Below are 23,262 nucleotides of genomic sequence, written 5' to 3' on the forward strand. Positions count from 1 at the left end.
TTCAGACTGTTATATACTGTAATGTAGTGGACTGTCATTCAGACTGTTATATACTGTAATGTAGTGGACTGTCATTCAGACTGTTATATACTGTAATGTAGTGGACTGTTACATACTGTAATGTAGTGGACTGTTATATACTGTAATGTAGTGGACTGTCATTCAGACTGTTATATACTGTAATGTAGTGGACTGTCATTCAGACAGTTATGTACTGTAATGGACTGTCATTCAGACTGTTATATACTGTAATGTAATGGACTGTCATTCAGACTGTTATATACTGTAATGTAATGGACTGTCATTCAGACTGTTATTTACTGTAATGTAGTGGACTGTCATTCAGACAGTTATATACTGTAATGTAGTGGACTGTCATTCAGACTGTTATATACTGTAATGGACTGTCATTCAGACTGTTATATACTGTAATGTAATGGACTGTCATTCAGACTGTTATATACTGTAATGTAGTGGACTGTCATTCAGACTGTTATATACTGTAATGTAGTGGACTGTCATTCAGACTGTTATATACTGTAATGTAGTGGACTGTTACATACTGTAATGTAGTGGACTGTTATATACTGTAATGTAGTGGACTGTCATTCAGACTGTTATGTACTGTAATGTAATGGACTGTCATTCAGACTGTTACATACTGTAATGTAGTGGACTGTCATTCAGACTGTTATATACTGTAATGTAATGGACTGTCATTCAGACTGTTATATACTGTAATGTAGTGGACTGTCATTCAGACTGTTATATACTGTAATGGACTGTCATTCAGACTGTTATATACTGTAATGTAATGGACTGTCATTCAGACTGTTATATACTGTAATGTAGTGGACTGTCATTCAGACTGTTATATACTGTAATGTAATGGACTGTCATTCAGACTGTTATATACTGTAATGTAGTGGACTGTCATTCAGACTGTTATATACTGTAATGTAATGGACTGTCATTCAGACTGTTATATACTGTAATGTAGTGGACTGTCATTCAGACTGTTATATACTGTAATGGACTGTCATTCAGACCGTTATATACTGTAATGTAGTGGACTGTCATTCAGACTGTTATATACTGTAATGTATTGGACTGTCATTCAGACTGTTATATACTGTAATGTAATGGACTGTCATTCAGACTGTTATATACTGTAATGTAGTGGACTGTCATTCAGACTATTATATACTGTAATGTAGTGGACTGTTATATACTGTAATGTAGTGGACTGTTATATACTGTAATGTAGTGGACTGTCATTCAGACTGCTATATACTGTAATGTAGTGGACTGTCATTCAGACTGTTATATACTGTAATGGACTGTCATTCAGACTGTTATATACTGTAATGTAGTGGACTGTCATTCAGATTGTTATATACTGTAATGGACTGTCATTCAGACTGTTATATACTGTAATGTAATGGACTGTCATTCAGACTGTTATATACTGTAATGTAGTGGACTGTCATTCAGACTGTTATATACTGTAATGTAGTGGACTGTCATTCAGACTGTTATATACTGTAATGTAGTGGACTGTCATTCAGACTGTTATATACTGTAATGTAGTGGACTGTTACATACTGTAATGTAGTGGACTGTTATATACTGTAATGTAGTGGACTGTCATTCAGACTGTTATATACTGTAATGTAGTGGACTGTCATTCAGACTGTTATGTACTGTAATGGACTGTCATTCAGACTGTTATATACTGTAATGTAATGGACTGTCATTCAGACTGTTACATACTGTAATGTAATGGACTGTCATTCAGACTGTTATATACTGTAATGTAGTGGACTGTCATTCAGACAGTTATATACTGTAATGTAGTGGACTGTCATTCAGACTGTTATATACTGTAATGGACTGTCATTCAGACTGTTATATACTGTAATGTAGTGGACTGTCATTCAGACTGTTATGTACTGTAATGGACTGTCATTCAGACTGTTATATACTGTAATGTAATGGACTGTCATTCAGACTGTTATATACTGTAATGTAATGGACTGTCATTCAGACTGTTATATACTGTAATGTAGTGGACTGTCATTCAGACAGTTATATACTGTAATGTAGTGGACTGTCATTCAGACTGTTATATACTGTAATGGACTGTCATTCAGACTGTTATATACTGTAATGTAGTGGACTGTAACATACTGTAATGTAGTGGACAGTTATATACTGTAATGTAGTGGACTGTCATTCAGACTGTTATATACTGTAATGGACTGTCATTCAGACTGTTATATACTGTAATGTAATGGACTGTCATTCAGACTGTTATATACTGTAATGTAATGGACTGTTATTCAGACTGTTATATACTGTAATGTAGTGGACTGTCAATCAGACTGTTATATACTGTAATGTAGTGGACTGTTATATACTCTAATGTAGTGGACTGTTATATACTGTAATGTAGTGGACTGTCATTCAGACTGTTATATACTGTAATGTAGTGGACTGTCATTCAGACTGTTGTATACTGTAATGGACTGTCATTCAGACTGTTATATACTGTAATGTAATGGACTGTCATTCAGACTGTTATATATTGTAATGTAATGGACTGTCATTCAGACTGTTATATACAGTAATGTAGTGGACTGTCATTCAGACTGTTATATACTGTAATGTAGTGGACTGTTATATACTGTAATGTAGTGGACTGTCATTCAGACTGTTATATACTGTAATGGACTGTCATTCAGACTGTTATATACTGTAATGGACTGTCATTCAGACTGTTATATACTGTAATGGACTGTCATTCAGACTGTTATATACAGTAATGTAGTGGACTGTCATTCAGACTGTTATATACTGTAATGTAGTGGACTGTCATTAGACTGTTATATACTGTAATGTAGTGGGACTGTTATATACTGTAATGTACTGTGGACTGTTATATACTGTAATGTAGTGGACTGTCATTCAGACTGTTATATACTGTAATGTAGTGGACTGTCATTCAGACTGTTATATACTGTAATGTAATGGACTGTCATTCAGACTGTTATATACTGTAATGTAGTGGACTGTCATTGAGACTGTTATATACTGTAATGTAGTGGACTGTCATTCAGACTGTTATATACTGTAAATGGACTGTCATTCAGACTGTTATATACTGTAATGTAATGGACTGTCATTCAGACTGTTACATACTGTAATGTAGTGGACTGTCATTCAGACTGTTATATACTGTAATGTAATGGACTGTCATTCAGACTGTTATATACTGTAATGTAGTGGACTGTCATTCAGACTGTTATATACTGTAATGGACTGTCATTCAGACTGTTATATACTGTAATGTAATGGACTGTCATTCAGACTGTTATATACTGTAATGTAGTGGACTGTCAGTCAGACTGTTATATACTGTAATGTAGTGGACTGTTATATACTCTAATGTAGTGGACTGTTATATACTGTAATGTAGTGGACTGTCATTCAGACTGTTATATACTGTAATGTAGTGGACTGTCATTCAGACTGTTATATACTGTAATGGACTGTCATTCAGACTGTTATATACTGTAATGTAATGGACTGTCATTCAGACTGTTATATATTGTAATGTAATGGACTGTCATTCAGACTGTTATATACAGTAATGTAGTGGACTGTCATTCAGACTGTTATATACTGTAATGTAGTGGACTGTTATATACTGTAATGTAGTGGACTGTCATTCAGACTGTTATATACTGTAATGGACTGTCATTCAGACTGTTATATACTGTAATGGACTGTCATTCAGACTGTTATATACTGTAATGGACTGTCATTCAGACTGTTATATACTGTAATGTAATGGACTGTCATTCAGACTGTTATATACTGTAATGTAGTGGACTGTCATTCAGACTGTTATATACTGTAATGTAGTGGACTGTTACATACTGTAATGTAGTGGACTGTTATATACTGTAATGTAGTGGACTGTCATTCAGACTGTTATATACTGTAATGTAATGGACTGTCATTCAGACTGTTATATACTGTAATGTAATGGACTGTCATTCAGACTGTTATATACTGTAATGTAGTGGACTGTCATTCAGACTGTTATATACTGTAATGGACTGTCATTCAGACTGTTATATACTGTAATGTAATGGACTGTCATTCAGACTGTTACATACTGTAATGTAGTGGACTGTCATTCAGACTGTTATATACTGTAATGTAATGGACTGTCATTCAGACTGTTATATACTGTAATGTAGTGGACTGTCATTCAGACTGTTATATACTGTAATGGACTGTCATTCAGACTGTTATAAACTGTAATGTAATGGACTGTCATTCAGACTGTTATATACTGTAATGTAGTGGACTGTCATTCAGACTGTTATATACTCTATTGTAAGGGACTGTCATTCAGACTGTTATATACTGTAATGTAATGGACTGTCATTCAGACTGTTATATACTGTAATGTAGTGGACTGTCATTCAGACTGTTATATACTGTAATGTAATGGACTGTCATTCAGACTGTTATATACTGTAATGTAGTGGACTGTCATTCAGACTGTTATATACTGTAATGGACTGTCATTCAGACCGTTATATACTGTAATGTAGTGGACTGTCATTCAGACTGTTATATACTGTAATGTAGTGGACTGTCATTCAGACTGTTATATACTGTAATGTAATGGACTGTTATTCAGACTGTTATATACTGTAATGTAGTGGACTGTCATTCAGACTGTTATATACTGTAATGTAGTGGACTGTCATTCAGACTGTTATATACTGTAATGTAGTGGACTGTCATTCAGACTGTTATATACTGTAATGTAGTGGACTGTTACATACTGTAATGTAGTGGACTGTTATATACTGTAATGTAGTGGACTGTCATTCAGACTGTTATATACTGTAATGTAGTGGACTGTCATTCAGACAGTTATGTACTGTAATGGACTGTCATTCAGACTGTTATATACTGTAATGTAATGGACTGTCATTCAGACTGTTATATACTGTAATGTAATGGACTGTCATTCAGACTGTTATTTACTGTAATGTAGTGGACTGTCATTCAGACAGTTATATACTGTAATGTAGTGGACTGTCATTCAGACTGTTATATACTGTAATGGACTGTCATTCAGACTGTTATATACTGTAATGTAATGGACTGTCATTCAGACTGTTATATACTGTAATGTAGTGGACTGTCATTCAGACTGTTATATACTGTAATGTAGTGGACTGTCATTCAGACTGTTATATACTGTAATGTAGTGGACTGTTACATACTGTAATGTAGTGGACTGTTATATACTGTAATGTAGTGGACTGTCATTCAGACTGTTATATACTGTAATGTAGTGGACTGTCATTCAGACTGTTATGTACTGTAATGGACTGTCATTCAGACTGTTATATACTGTAATGTAATGGACTGTCATTCAGACTGTTACATACTGTAATGTAATGGACTGTCATTCAGACTGTTATATACTGTAATGTAGTGGACTGTCATTCAGACAGTTATATACTGTAATGTAGTGGACTGTCATTCAGACTGTTATATACTGTAATGGACTGTCATTCAGACTGTTATATACTGTAATGTAGTGGACTGTCATTCAGACTGTTATGTACTGTAATGGACTGTCATTCAGACTGTTATATACTGTAATGTAATGGACTGTCATTCAGACTGTTATATACTGTAATGTAATGGACTGTCATTCAGACTGTTATATACTGTAATGTAGTGGACTGTCATTCAGACAGTTATATACTGTAATGTAGTGGACTGTCATTCAGACTGTTATATACTGTAATGGACTGTCATTCAGACTGTTATATACTGTAATGTAATGGACTGTTATTCAGACTGTTATATACTGTAATGTAGTGGACTGTCAGTCAGACTGTTATATACTGTAATGTAGTGGACTGTTATATACTCTAATGTAGTGGACTGTTATATACTGTAATGTAGTGGACTGTCATTCAGACTGTTATATACTGTAATGTAGTGGACTGTCATTCAGACTGTTGTATACTGTAATGGACTGTCATTCAGACTGTTATATACTGTAATGTAATGGACTGTCATTCAGACTGTTATATATTGTAATGTAATGGACTGTCATTCAGACTGTTATATACAGTAATGTAGTGGACTGTCATTCAGACTGTTATATACTGTAATGTAGTGGACTGTTATATACTGTAATGTAGTGGACTGTCATTCAGACTGTTATATACTGTAATGGACTGTCATTCAGACTGTTATATACTGTAATGGACTGTCATTCAGACTGTTATATACTGTAATGGACTGTCATTCAGACTGTTATATACTGTAATGTAATGGACTGTCATTCAGACTGTTATATACTGTAATGTAGTGGACTGTCATTCAGACTGTTATATACTGTAATGTAGTGGACTGTTACATACTGTAATGTAGTGGACTGTTATATACTGTAATGTAGTGGACTGTCATTCAGACTGTTATATACTGTAATGTAGTGGACTGTCATTCAGACTGTTATATACTGTAATGTAATGGACTGTCATTCAGACTGTTATATACTGTAATGTAATGGACTGTCATTGAGACTGTTATATACTGTAATGTAGTGGACTGTCATTCAGACTGTTATATACTGTAATGGACTGTCATTCAGACTGTTATATACTGTAATGTAATGGACTGTCATTCAGACTGTTACATACTGTAATGTAGTGGACTGTCATTCAGACTGTTATATACTGTAATGTAATGGACTGTCATTCAGACTGTTATATACTGTAATGTAGTGGACTGTCATTCAGACTGTTATATACTGTAATGGACTGTCATTCAGACTGTTATATACTGTAATGTAATGGACTGTCATTCAGACTGTTATATACTGTAATGTAATGGACTGTTATTCAGACTGTTATATACTGTAATGTAGTGGACTGTCAGTCAGACTGTTATATACTGTAATGTAGTGGACTGTTATATACTCTAATGTAGTGGACTGTTATATACTGTAATGTAGTGGACTGTCATTCAGACTGTTATATACTGTAATGTAATGGACTGTCATTCAGACTGTTATATATTGTAATGTAATGGACTGTCATTCAGACTGTTATATACAGTAATGTAGTGGACTGTCATTCAGACTGTTATATACTGTAATGTAGTGGACTGTTATATACTGTAATGTAGTGGACTGTCATTCAGACTGTTATATACTGTAATGGACTGTCATTCAGACTGTTATATACTGTAATGGACTGTCATTCAGACTGTTATATACTGTAATGGACTGTCATTCAGACTGTTATATACTGTAATGTAATGGACTGTCATTCAGACTGTTATATACTGTAATGTAGTGGACTGTCATTCAGACTGTTATATACTGTAATGTAGTGGACTGTTACATACTGTAATGTAGTGGACTGTTATATACTGTAATGTAGTGGACTGTCATTCAGACTGTTATATACTGTAATGTAATGGACTGTCATTCAGACTGTTATATACTGTAATGTAATGGACTGTCATTCAGACTGTTATATACTGTAATGTAGTGGACTGTCATTCAGACTGTTATATACTGTAATGGACTGTCATTCAGACTGTTATATACTGTAATGTAATGGACTGTCATTCAGACTGTTACATACTGTAATGTAGTGGACTGTCATTCAGACTGTTATATACTGTAATGTAATGGACTGTCATTCAGACTGTTATATACTGTAATGTAGTGGACTGTCATTCAGACTGTTATATACTGTAATGGACTGTCATTCAGACTGTTATAAACTGTAATGTAATGGACTGTCATTCAGACTGTTATATACTGTAATGTAGTGGACTGTCATTCAGACTGTTATATACTCTATTGTAAGGGACTGTCATTCAGACTGTTATATACTGTAATGTAATGGACTGTCATTCAGACTGTTATATACTGTAATGTAGTGGACTGTCATTCAGACTGTTATATACTGTAATGTAATGGACTGTCATTCAGACTGTTATATACTGTAATGTAGTGGACTGTCATTCAGACTGTTATATACTGTAATGGACTGTCATTCAGACCGTTATATACTGTAATGTAGTGGACTGTCATTCAGACTGTTATATACTGTAATGTAGTGGACTGTCATTCAGACTGTTATATACTGTAATGTAATGGACTGTTATTCAGACTGTTATATACTGTAATGTAGTGGACTGTCATTCAGACTGTTATATACTGTAATGTAGTGGACTGTCATTCAGACTGTTATATACTGTAATGTAGTGGACTGTCATTCAGACTGTTATATACTGTAATGTAGTGGACTGTTACATACTGTAATGTAGTGGACTGTTATATACTGTAATGTAGTGGACTGTCATTCAGACTGTTATATACTGTAATGTAGTGGACTGTCATTCAGACAGTTATGTACTGTAATGGACTGTCATTCAGACTGTTATATACTGTAATGTAATGGACTGTCATTCAGACTGTTATATACTGTAATGTAATGGACTGTCATTCAGACTGTTATTTACTGTAATGTAGTGGACTGTCATTCAGACAGTTATATACTGTAATGTAGTGGACTGTCATTCAGACTGTTATATACTGTAATGGACTGTCATTCAGACTGTTATATACTGTAATGTAATGGACTGTCATTCAGACTGTTATATACTGTAATGTAGTGGACTGTCATTCAGACTGTTATATACTGTAATGTAGTGGACTGTCATTCAGACTGTTATATACTGTAATGTAGTGGACTGTTACATACTGTAATGTAGTGGACTGTTATATACTGTAATGTAGTGGACTGTCATTCAGACTGTTATATACTGTAATGTAGTGGACTGTCATTCAGACTGTTATGTACTGTAATGGACTGTCATTCAGACTGTTATATACTGTAATGTAATGGACTGTCATTCAGACTGTTACATACTGTAATGTAATGGACTGTCATTCAGACTGTTATATACTGTAATGTAGTGGACTGTCATTCAGACAGTTATATACTGTAATGTAGTGGACTGTCATTCAGACTGTTATATACTGTAATGGACTGTCATTCAGACTGTTATATACTGTAATGTAGTGGACTGTCATTCAGACTGTTATGTACTGTAATGGACTGTCATTCAGACTGTTATATACTGTAATGTAATGGACTGTCATTCAGACTGTTATATACTGTAATGTAATGGACTGTCATTCAGACTGTTATATACTGTAATGTAGTGGACTGTCATTCAGACAGTTATATACTGTAATGTAGTGGACTGTCATTCAGACTGTTATATACTGTAATGGACTGTCATTCAGACTGTTATATACTGTAATGTAATGGACTGTCATTCAGACTGTTATATACTGTAATGTAGTGGACTGTCATTCAGACTGTTATATACTGTAATGTAGTGGACTGTCATTCAGACTGTTATATACTGTAATGTAGTGGACTGTAACATACTGTAATGTAGTGGACAGTTATATACTGTAATGTAGTGGACTGTCATTCAGACTGTTATATACTGTAATGGACTGTCATTCAGACTGTTATATACTGTAATGTAATGGACTGTCATTCAGACTGTTATATACTGTAATGTAATGGACTGTTATTCAGACTGTTATATACTGTAATGTAGTGGACTGTCATTCAGACAGTTATGTACTGTAATGGACTGTCATTCAGACTGTTATATACTGTAATGTAATGGACTGTCATTCAGACTGTTATATACTGTAATGTAATGGACTGTCATTCAGACTGTTATATACTGTAATGTAGTGGACTGTCATTCAGACAGTTATATACTGTAATGTAGTGGACTGTCATTCAGACTGTTATATACTGTAATGGACTGTCATTCAGACTGTTATATACTGTAATGTAATGGACTGTCATTCAGACTGTTATATACTGTAATGTAGTGGACTGTCATTCAGACTGTTATATACTGTAATGTAGTGGACTGTCATTCAGACTGTTATATACTGTAATGTAGTGGACTGTAACATACTGTAATGTAGTGGACAGTTATATACTGTAATGTAGTGGACTGTCATTCAGACTGTTATATACTGTAATGGACTGTCATTCAGACTGTTATATACTGTAATGTAATGGACTGTCATTCAGACTGTTATATACTGTAATGTAATGGACTGTTATTCAGACTGTTATATACTGTAATGTAGTGGACTGTCAGTCAGACTGTTATATACTGTAATGTAGTGGACTGTTATATACTCTAATGTAGTGGACTGTTATATACTGTAATGTAGTGGACTGTCATTCAGACTGTTATATACTGTAATGTAGTGGACTGTCATTCAGACTGTTATATACTGTAATTTACTGTCATTCAGACTGTTATATACTGTAATGTAATGGACTGTCATTCAGACTGTTATATATTGTAATGTAATGGACTGTCATTCAGACTGTTATATACAGTAATGTAGTGGACTGTCATTCAGACTGTTATATACTGTAATGTAGTGGACTGTTATATACTGTAATGTAGTGGACTGTCATTCAGACTGTTATATACTGTAATGGACTGTCATTCAGACTGTTATATACTGTAATGGACTGTCATTCAGACTGTTATATACTGTAATGGACTGTCATTCAGACTGTTATATACTGTAATGTAATGGACTGTCATTCAGACTGTTATATACTGTAATGTAGTGGACTGTTACATACTGTAATGTAGTGGACTGTTATATACTGTAATGTAGTGGACTGTCATTCAGACTGTTATATACTGTAATGTAGTGGACTGTCATTCAGACTGTTATGTACTGTAATGGACTGTCATTCAGACTGTTATATACTGTAATGTAATGGACTGTCATTCAGACTGTTACATACTGTAATGTAATGGACTGTCATTCAGACTGTTATATACTGTAATGTAGTGGACTGTCATTCAGACAGTTATATACTGTAATGTAGTAGACTGTCATTCAGACTGTTATATACTGTAATGGACTGTCATTCAGACTGTTATATACTGTAATGTAGTGGACTGTCATTCAGACTGTTATGTACTGTAATGGACTGTCATTCAGACTGTTATATACTGTAATGTAATGGACTGTCATTCAGACTGTTATATACTGTAATGTAATGGACTGTCATTCAGACTGTTATATACTGTAATGTAGTGGACTGTCATTCAGACAGTTATATACTGTAATGTAGTGGACTGTCATTCAGACTGTTATATACTGTAATGGACTGTCATTCAGACTGTTATATACTGTAATGTAATGGACTGTCATTCAGACTGTTATATACTGTAATGTAATGGACTGTCATTCAGACTGTTATATACTGTAATGTAGTGGACTGTCAGTCAGACTGTTATATACTGTAATGTAGTGGACTGTTATATACTCTAATGTAGTGGACTGTTATATACTGTAATGTAGTGGACTGTCATTCAGACTGTTATATACTGTAATGTAGTGGACTGTCATTCAGACTGTTATATACTGTAATTTACTGTCATTCAGACTGTTATATACTGTAATGTAATGGACTGTCATTCAGACTGTTATATATTGTAATGTAATGGACTGTCATTCAGACTGTTATATACAGTAATGTAGTGGACTGTCATTCAGACTGTTATATACTGTAATGTAGTGGACTGTTATATACTGTAATGTAGTGGACTGTCATTCAGACTGTTATATACTGTAATGGACTGTCATTCAGACTGTTATATACTGTAATGGACTGTCATTCAGACTGTTATATACTGTAATGGACTGTCATTCAGACTGTTATATACTGTAATGTAATGGAATCTCATTCAGACTGTTATATACTGTAATGTAGTGGACTGTTACATACTGTAATGTAGTGGACTGTTATATACTGTAATGTAGTGGACTGTCATTCAGACTGTTATATACTGTAATGTAGTGGACTGTCATTCAGACTGTTATGTACTGTAATGGACTGTCATTCAGACTGTTATATACTGTAATGTAATGGACTGTCATTCAGACTGTTACATACTGTAATGTAATGGACTGTCATTCAGACTGTTATATACTGTAATGTAGTGGACTGTCATTCAGACAGTTATATACTGTAATGTAGTAGACTGTCATTCAGACTGTTATATACTGTAATTTGGACTGTCATTCAGACTGTTATATACTGTAATGGACTGTCATTCAGACTGTTATATACTGTAATGTAATGGACTGTCATTCAGACTGTTATATACTGTAATGTAATGGACTGTCATTCAGACTGTTATATACTGTAATGTAGTGGACTGTCATTCAGACAGTTATATACTGTAATGTAGTGGACTGTCATTCAGACTGTTATATACTGTAATGGACTGTCATTCAGACTGTTATATACTGTAATGTAATGGACTGTCATTCAGACTGTTATATACTGTAATGTAGTGGACTGTCATTCAGACTGTTATATACTGTAATGTAGTGGACTGTCATTCAGACTGTTATATACTGTAATGTAGTGGACTGTAACATACTGTAATGTAGTGGACAGTTATATACTGTAATGTAGTGGACTGTCATTCAGACTGTTATATACTGTAATGGACTGTCATTCAGACTGTTATATACTGTAATGTAATGGACAGTCATTCAGACTGTTATATACTGTAATGTAATGGACTGTTATTCAGACTGTTATATACTGTAATGTAGTGGACTGTCAGTCAGACTGTTATATACTGTAATGTAGTGGACTGTTATATACTCTAATGTAGTGGACTGTTATATACTGTAATGTAGTGGACTGTCATTCAGACTGTTATATACTGTAATGTAGTGGACTGTCATTCAGACTGTTATATACTGTAATTTACTGTCATTCAGACTGTTATATACTGTAATGTAATGGACTGTCATTCAGACTGTTATATATTGTAATGTAATGGACTGTCATTCAGACTGTTATATACAGTAATGTAGTGGACTGTCATTCAGACTGTTATATACTGTAATGTAGTGGACTGTTATATACTGTAATGTAGTGGACTGTCATTCAGACTGTTATATACTGTAATGGACTGTCATTCAGACTGTTATATACTGTAATGGACTGTCATTCAGACTGTTATATACTGTAATGGACTGTCATTCAGACTGTTATATACTGTAATGTAATGGACTGTCATTCAGACTGTTATATACTGTAATGTAGTGGACTGTCATTCAGACTGTTATATACTGTAATGTAGTGGACTGTTACATACTGTAATGTAGTGGACTGTTATATACTGTAATGTAGTGGACTGTCATTCAGACTGTTATATACTGTAATGTAGTGGACTGTCATTCAGACTGTTATATACTGTAATGTAATGGACTGTCATTCAGACTGTTATATACTGTAATGTAATGGACTGTCATTCAGACTGTTATATACTGTAATGTAGTGGACTGTCATTCAGACTGTTATATACTGTAATGTAGTGGACTGTCATTCAGACTGTTATATACTGTAATGGACTGTCATTCAGACTGTTATATACTGTAATGTAATGGACTGTCATTCAGACTGTTACATACTGTAATGTAGTGGACTGTCATTCAGACTGTTATATACTGTAATGTAATGGACTGTCATTCAGACTGTTATATACTGTAATGTAGTGGACTGTCATTCAGACTGTTATATACTGTAATGGACTGTCATTCAGACTGTTATATACTGTAATGTAATGGACTGTCATTCAGACTGTTATATACTGTAATGTAGTGGACTGTCATTCAGACTGTTATATACTGTATTGTAAGGGACTGTCATTCAGACTGTTATATACTGTAATGTAATGGACTGTCATTCAGACTGTTATATACTGTAATGTAGTGGACTGTCATTCAGACTGTTATATACTGTAATGTAATGGACTGTCATTCAGACTGTTATATACTGTAATGTAGTGGACTGTCATTCAGACTGTTATATACTGTAATGGACTGTCATTCAGACCGTTATATACTGTAATGTAGTGGACTGTCATTCAGACTGTTATATACTGTAATGTAGTGGACTGTCATTCAGACTGTTATATACTGTAATGTAATGGACTGTCATTCAGACTGTTATATACTGTAATGTAGTGGACTGTCATTCAGACTGTTATATACTGTAATGTAGTGGACTGTCATTCAGACTGTTATATACTGTAATGTAGTGGACTGTCATTCAGACTGTTATATACTGTAATGTAGTGGACTGTTACATACTGTAATGTAGTGGACTGTTATATACTGTAATGTAGTGGACTGTCATTCAGACTGTTATATACTGTAATGTAGTGGACTGTCATTCAGACTGTTATGTACTGTAATGGACTGTCATTCAGACTGTTATATACTGTAATGTAATGGACTGTCATTCAGACTGTTATATACTGTAATGTAATGGACTGTCATTCAGACTGTTATATACTGTAATGTAGTGGACTGTCATTCAGACAGTTATATACTGTAATGTAGTGGACTGTCATTCAGACTGTTATATACTGTAATGGACTGTCATTCAGACTGTTATATACTGTAATGTAATGGACTGTCATTCAGACTGTTATATACTGTAATGTAGTGGACTGTCATTCAGACTGTTATATACTGTAATGTAGTGGACTGTCATTCAGACTGTTATATACTGTAATGTAGTGGACTGTAACATACTGTAATGTAGTGGACAGTTATATACTGTAATGTAGTGGACTGTCATTCAGACTGTTATATACTGTAATGGACTGTCATTCAGACTGTTATATACTGTAATGTAATGGACTGTTATTCAGACTGTTATATACTGTAATGTAATGGACTGTCATTCAAACTGTTATATACTGTAATGTAATGGACTGTCATTCAGACTGTTATATACTGTAATGTAGTGGACTATCATTCAGACTGTTATATACTGTAATGGACTGTCATTCAGACTGTTATATACTGTAATGTAATGGACTGTCATTCAGACTGTTATATACTGTAATGTAGTGGACTGTCATTCAGACTGTTATATACTGTAATGGACTGTCATTCAGACTGTTATATACTGTAATGTAGTGGACTGTCATTCAGACTGTTATATACTGTAATGTAGTGGACTGTCATTCAGACTGTTATATACTGTATTGTAAGGGACTGTCATTCAGACTGTTATATACTGTAATGTAATGGACTGTCATTCAGACTGTTATATACTGTAATGTAGTGGACTGTCATTCAGGCTGTTATATACTGTAATGTAATGGACTGTCATTCAGACTGTTATATACTGTAATGTAGTGGACTGTCATTCAGACTGTTATATACTGTAATGGACTGTCATTCAGACCGTTATATACTGTAATGTAGTGGACTGTCATTCAGACTGTTATATACTGTAATGTAGTGGACTGTCATTCAGACTGTTATATACTGTAATGTAATGGACTGTCATTCAGACTGTTATATACTGTAATGTAGTGGACTGTCATTCAGACTGTTATATATTGTAATGTAGTGGACTGTCATTCAGACTGTTATATACTGTAATGTAGTGGACTGTCATTCAGACTGTTATATACTGTAATGTAATGGACTGTCATTCAGACTGTTATATACTGTAATGTAGTGGACTGTCATTCAGACTGTTATATACTGTAATGTAGTGGACTGTCATTCAGACTGTTATATACTGTAATGTAGTGGACTGTCATTCAGACTGTTATATACTGTAATGTAGTGGACTGTTACATACTGTAATGTAGTGGACTGTTATATACTGTAATGTAGTGGACTGTCATTCAGACTGTTATATACTGTAATGTAGTGGACTGTCATTCAGACTGTTATGTACTGTAATGGACTGTCATTCAGACTGTTATATACTGTAATGTAATGGACTGTCATTCAGACTGTTATATACTGTAATGTAATGGACTGTCATTCAGACTGTTATATACTGTAATGTAGTGGACTGTCATTCAGACAGTTATATACTGTAATGTAGTGGACTGTCATTCAGACTGTTATATACTGTAATGGACTGTCATTCAGACTGTTATATACTGTAATGTAATGGACTGTCATTCAGACTGTTATATACTGTAATGTAGTGGACTGTCATTCAGACTGTTATATACTGTAATGTAGTGGACTGTCATTCAGACTGTTATATACTGTAATGTAGTGGACTGTAACATACTGTAATGTAGTGGACAGTTATATACTGTAATGTAGTGGACTGTCATTCAGACTGTTATATACTGTAGTGGACTGTCATTCAGACTGTTATATACTGTAATGTAATGGACTGTCATTCAGACTGTTATATACTGTAATGTAATGGACTGTCATTCAGACTGTTATATACTGTAATGTAATGGACTGTCATTCAGACTGTTATATACTGTAATGTAGTGGACTGTCATTCAGACTGTTATATACTGTAATGTAATGGACTGTCATTCAGACTGTTATATACTGTAATGTAGTGGACTGTCATTCAGACTGTTATATACTGTAATGGACTGTCATTCAGACCGTTATATACTGTAATGTAGTGGACTGTCATTCAGACTGTTATATACTGTAATGTAGTGGACTGTCATTCAGACTGTTATATACTGTAATGTAATGGACTGTCATTCAGACTGTTATATACTGTAATGTAGTGGACTGTCATTCAGACTGTTATATACTGTAATGTAGTGGACTGTTATATACTGTAATGTAGTGGACTGTTATATACTGTAATGTAGTGGACTGTCATTCAGACTGCTATATACTGTAATGTAGTGGACTGTCATTCAGACTGTTATATACTGTAATGGACTGTCATTCAGACTGTTATATACTGTAATGTAGTGGACTGTCATTCAGATTGTTATATACTGTAATATGGACTGTCATTCAGACTGTTATATACTGTAATGTAATGGACTGTCATTCAGACTGTTATATACTGTAATGTAGTGGACTGTCATTCAGACTGTTATATACTGTAATGTAGTGGACTGTCATTCAGACTGTTATATACTGTAATGTAGTGGACTGTCATTCAGACTGTTATATACTGTAATGTAGTGGACTGTTACATACTGTAATGTAGTGGACTGTTATATACTGTAATGTAGTGGACTGTCATTCAGACTGTTATATACTGTAATGTAGTGGACTGTCATTCAGACTGTTATGTACTGTAATGGACTGTCATTCAGACTGTTATATACTGTAATGTAATGGACTGTCATTCAGACTGTTACATACTGTAATGTAATGGACTGTCATTCAGACTGTTATATAATGTAATGTAGTGGACTGTCATTCAGACTGTTATATACTGTAATGTAATGGACTGTCATTCAGACTGTTATATACTGTAATGTAGTGGACTGTCATTCAGACTGTTATATACTGTAATGGACTGTCATTCAGACTGTTATATACTGTAATGTAATGGACTGTCATTCAGACTGTTACATACTGTATGTAGTGGACTGTCATTCAGACTGTTATATACTGTAATGTAATGGACTGTCATTCAGACTGTTATATACTGTAATGTAGTGGACTGTCATTCAGACTGTTATATACTGTAATAGACTGTCATTCAGACTGTTATATACTGTAATGTAATGGACTGTCATTCAGACTGTTACATACTGTAATGTAGTGGACTGTCATTCAGACTGTTATATACTGTAATGTAATGGACTGTCATTCAGACTGTTATATACTGTAATGTAGTGGACTGTCATTCAGACTGTTATATACTGTAATGGACTGTCATTCAGACTGTTATATACTGTAATGTAATGGACTGTCATTCAGACTGTTATATACTGTAATGTAATGGACTGTCATTCAGACTGTTATATACTGTAATGTAGTGGACTGTTATATACTGTAATGTAGTGGACTGTTATATACTGTAATGTAGTGGACTGTCATTCAGACTGCTATATACTGTAATGTAGTGGACTGTCATTCAGACTGTTATATACTGTAATGGACTGTCATTCAGACTGTTATATACTGTAATGTAGTGGACTGTCATTCAGATTGTTATATACTGTAATGGACTGTCATTCAGACTGTTATATACTGTAATGTAATGGACTGTCATTCAGACTGTTATATACTGTAATGTAGTGGACTGTCATTCAGACTGTTATATACTGTAATGTAGTGGACTGTCATTCAGACTGTTATATACTGTAATGTAGTGGACTGTCATTCAGACTGTTATATACTGTAATGTAGTGGACTGTTACATACTGTAATGTAGTGGACTGTTATATACTGTAATGTAGTGGACTGTCATTCAGACTGTTATATACTGTAATGTAGTGGACTGTCATTCAGACTGTTATGTACTGTAATGGACTGTCATTCAGACTGTTATATACTGTAATGTAATGGACTGTCATTCAGACTGTTACATACTGTAATGTAATGGACTGTCATTCAGACTGTTATATACTGTAATGTAGTGGACTGTCATTCAGACAGTTATATACTGTAATGTAGTGGACTGTCATTCAGACTGTTATATACTGTAATGGACTGTCATTCAGACTGTTATATACTGTAATGTAGTGGACTGTCATTCAGACTGTTATATACTGTAATGTAGTGGACTGTCATTCAGACTGTTATATACTGTAATGTAGTGGACTGTCATTCAGACTGTTATATACTGTAATGTAGTGGACTGTTACATACTGTAATGTAGTGGACTGTTATATACTGTAATGTAGTGGACTGTCATTCAGACTGTTATATACTGTAATGTAGTGGACTGTCATTCAGACTGTTATGTACTGTAATGGACTGTCATTCAGACTGTTATATACTGTAATGTAATGGACTGTCATTCAGACTGTTACATACTGTAATGTAATGGACTGTCATTCAGACTGTTATATACTGTAATGTAGTGGACTGTCATTCAGACAGTTATATACTGTAATGTAGTGGACTGTCATTCAGACTGTTATATACTGTAATGGACTGTCATTCAGACTGTTATATACTGTAATGTAGTGGACTGTCATTCAGACTGTTATGTACTGTAATGGACTGTCATTCAGACTGTTATATACTGTAATGTAATGGACTGTCATTCAGACTGTTATATACTGTAATGTAATGGACTGTCATTCAGACTGTTATATACTGTAATGTAGTGGACTGTCATTCAGACAGTTATATACTGTAATGTAGTGGACTGTCATTCAGACTGTTATATACTGTAATGGACTGTCATTCAGACTGTTATATACTGTAATGTAATGGACTGTCATTCAGACTGTTATATACTGTAATGTAGTGGACTGTCATTCAGACTGTTATATACTGTAATGTAGTGGACTGTCATTCAGACTGTTATATACTGTAATCCAGTGGACTGTAACATACTGTAATGTAGTGGACAGTTATATACTGTAATGTAGTGGACTGTCATTCAGACTGTTATATACTGTAATGGACTGTCATTCAGACTGTTATATACTGTAATGTAATGGACTGTCATTCAGACTGTTACATACTGTAATGTAATGGACTGTCATTCAGACTGTTATATACTGTAATGTAGTGGACTGTCATTCAGACAGTTATATACTGTAATGTAGTGGACTGTCATTCAGACTGTTATATACTGTAATGGACTGTCATTCAGACTGTTATATACTGTAATGTAGTGGACTGTCATTCAGACTGTGATATACTGTAATGTAGTGGACTGTCATTCAGACTGTTATATACTGTAATGTAGTGGACTGTCATTCAGACTGTTATATACTGTAATGTAGTGGACTGTTACATACTGTAATGTAGTGGACTGTTATATACTGTAATGTAGTGGACTGTCATTCAGACTGTTATATACTGTAATGTAGTGGACTGTCATTCAGACTGTTATGTACTGTAATGGACTGTCATTCAGACTGTTATATACTGTAATTTAATGGACTGTCATTCAGACTGTTACATACTGTAATGTAATGGACTGTCATTCAGACTGTTATATACTGTAATGTAGTGGACTGTCATTCAGACAGTTATATACTGTAATGTAGTGGACTGTCATTCAGACTGTTATGTACTGTAATGGACTGTCATTCAGACTGTTATATACTGTAATGTAGTGGACTGTCATTCAGACTGTTATGTACTGTAATGGACTGTCATTCAGACTGTTATATACTGTAATGTAATGGACTGTCATTCAGACTGTTATATACTGTAATGTAATGGACTGTCATTCAGACTGTTATATACTGTAATGTAGTGGACTGTCATTCAGACAGTTATATACTGTAATGTAGTGGACTGTCATTCAGACTGTTATATACTGTAATGGACTGTCATTCAGACTGTTATATACTGTAATGTAATGGACTGTCATTCAGACTGTTATATACTGTAATGTAGTGGACTGTCATTCAGACTGTTATATACTGTAATGTAGTGGACTGTCATTCAGACTGTTATATACTGTAATCCAGTGGACTGTAACATACTGTAATGTAGTGGACAGTTATATACTGTAATGTAGTGGACTGTCATTCAGACTGTTATATACTGTAATGGACTGTCATTCAGACTGTTATATACTGTAATGTAATGGACTGTCATTCAGACTGTTATATACTGTAATGTAATGGACTGTTATTCAGACTGTTATATACTGTAATGTAGTGGACTGTCAGTCAGACTGTTATATACTGTAATGTAGTGGACTGTTATATACTCTAATGTAGTGGACTGTTATATACTGTAATGTAGTGGACTGTCATTCAGACTGTTATATACTGTAATGTAGTGGACTGTCATTCACACTGTTATATACTGTAATGGACTGTCATTCAGACTGTTATATACTGTAATGTAGTGGACTGTCATTCAGACTGTTATGTACTGTAATGGACTGTCATTCAGACTGTTATATACTGTAATGTAATGGACTGTCATTCAGACTGTTATATACTGTAATGTAATGGACTGTCATTCAGACTGTTATATACTGTAATGTAGTGGACTGTCATTCAGACAGTTATATACTGTAATGTAGTGGACTGTCATTCAGACTGTTATATACTGTAATGGACTGTCATTCAGACTGTTATATACTGTAATGTAATGGACTGTCATTCAGACTGTTATATACTGTAATGTAGTGGACTGTCATTCAGACTGTTATATACTGTAATGTAGTGGACTGTCATTCAGACTGTTATATACTGTAATGTAGTGGACTGTAACATACTGTAATGTAGTGGACAGTTATATACTGTAATGTAGTGGACTGTCATTCAGACTGTTATATACTGTAATGGACTGTCATTCAGACTGTTATATACTGTAATGTAATGGACTGTCATTCAGACTGTTATATACTGTAATGTAATGGACTGTTATTCAGACTGTTATATACTGTAATGTAGTGGACTGTCAGTCAGACTGTTATATACTGTAATGTAGTGGACTGTTATATACTCTAATGTAGTGGACTGTTATATACTGTAATGTAGTGGACTGTCATTCAGACTGTTATATACTGTAATGTAGTGGACTGTCATTCAGACTGTTATATACTGTAATGTAATGGACTGTCATTCAGACTGTTATATATTGTAATGTAATGGACTGTCATTCAGACTGTTATATACAGTAATGTAGTGGACTGTCATTCAGACTGTTATATACTGTAATGTAGTGGACTGTTATATACTGTAATGTAGTGGACTGTCATTCAGACTGTTATATACTGTAATGGACTGTCATTCAGACTGTTATATACTGTAATGGACTGTCATTCAGACTGTTATATACTGTAATGGACTGTCATTCAGACTGTTATATACTGTAATGTAATGGACTGTCATTCAGACTGTTATATACTGTAATGTAGTGGACTGTCATTCAGACTGTTATATACTGTAATGTAGTGGACTGTTACATACTGTAATGTAGTGGACTGTTATATACTGTAATGTAGTGGACTGTCATTCAGACTGTTATATACTGTAATGTAGTGGACTGTCATTCATACTGTTATATACTGTAATGTAATGGACTGTCATTCAGACTGTTATATACTGTAATGTAATGGACTGTCATTCAGACTGTTATATACTGTAATGTAGTGGACTGTCATTCAGACTGTTATATACTGTAATGGACTGTCATTCAGACTGTTATATACTGTAATGTAATGGACTGTCATTCAGACTGTTACATACTGTAATGTAGTGGACTGTCATTCAGACTGTTATATACTGTAATGTAATGGACTGTCATTCAGACTGTTATATACTGTAATGTAGTGGACTGTCATTCAGACTGTTATATACTGTAATGGACTGTCATTCAGACTGTTATATACTGTAATGTATTGGAATGTCATTCAGACTGTTATATACTGTAATGTAGTGGACTGTCATTCAGACTGTTATATACTGTATTGTAAGGGACTGTCATTCAGACTGTTATATACTGTAATGTAATGGACTGTCATTCAGACTGTTATATACTGTAATGTAGTGGACTGTCATTCAGACTGTTATATACTGTAATGTAGTGGACTGTCATTCAGACTGTTATATACTGTAATGTAGTGGACTGTCATTCAGACTGTTATATACTGTAATGGACTGTCATTCAGACTGTTATATACTGTAATGTAGTGGACTGTCATTCAGATTGTTATATACTGTAATGGACTGTCATTCAGACTGTTATATACTGTAATGTAATGGACTGTCATTCAGACTGTTATATACTGTAATGTAGTGGACTGTCATTCAGACTGTTATATACTGTAATGTAGTGGACTGTCATTCAGACTGTTATATACTGTAATGTAGTGGACTGTCATTCAGACTGTTATATACTGTAATGTAGTGGACTGTTACATACTGTAATGAGTGGACTGTTATATACTGTAATGTAGTGGACTGTCATTCAGACTGTTATATACTGTAATGTAGTGGACTGTCATTCAGACTGTTATGTACTGTAATGGACTGTCATTCAGACTGTTATATACTGTAATGTAATGGACTGTCATTCAGACTGTTATATACTGTAATGTAATGGACTGTCATTCAGACTGTTATATACTGTAATGTAGTGGACTGTCATTCAGACTGTTATATACTGTAATGTAGTGGACTGTCATTCAG

Source organism: Salmo salar, unplaced genomic scaffold (assembly GCF_905237065.1).
Source record: "Salmo salar unplaced genomic scaffold, Ssal_v3.1, whole genome shotgun sequence".
NCBI lineage: Eukaryota > Metazoa > Chordata > Actinopteri > Salmoniformes > Salmonidae > Salmo > Salmo salar.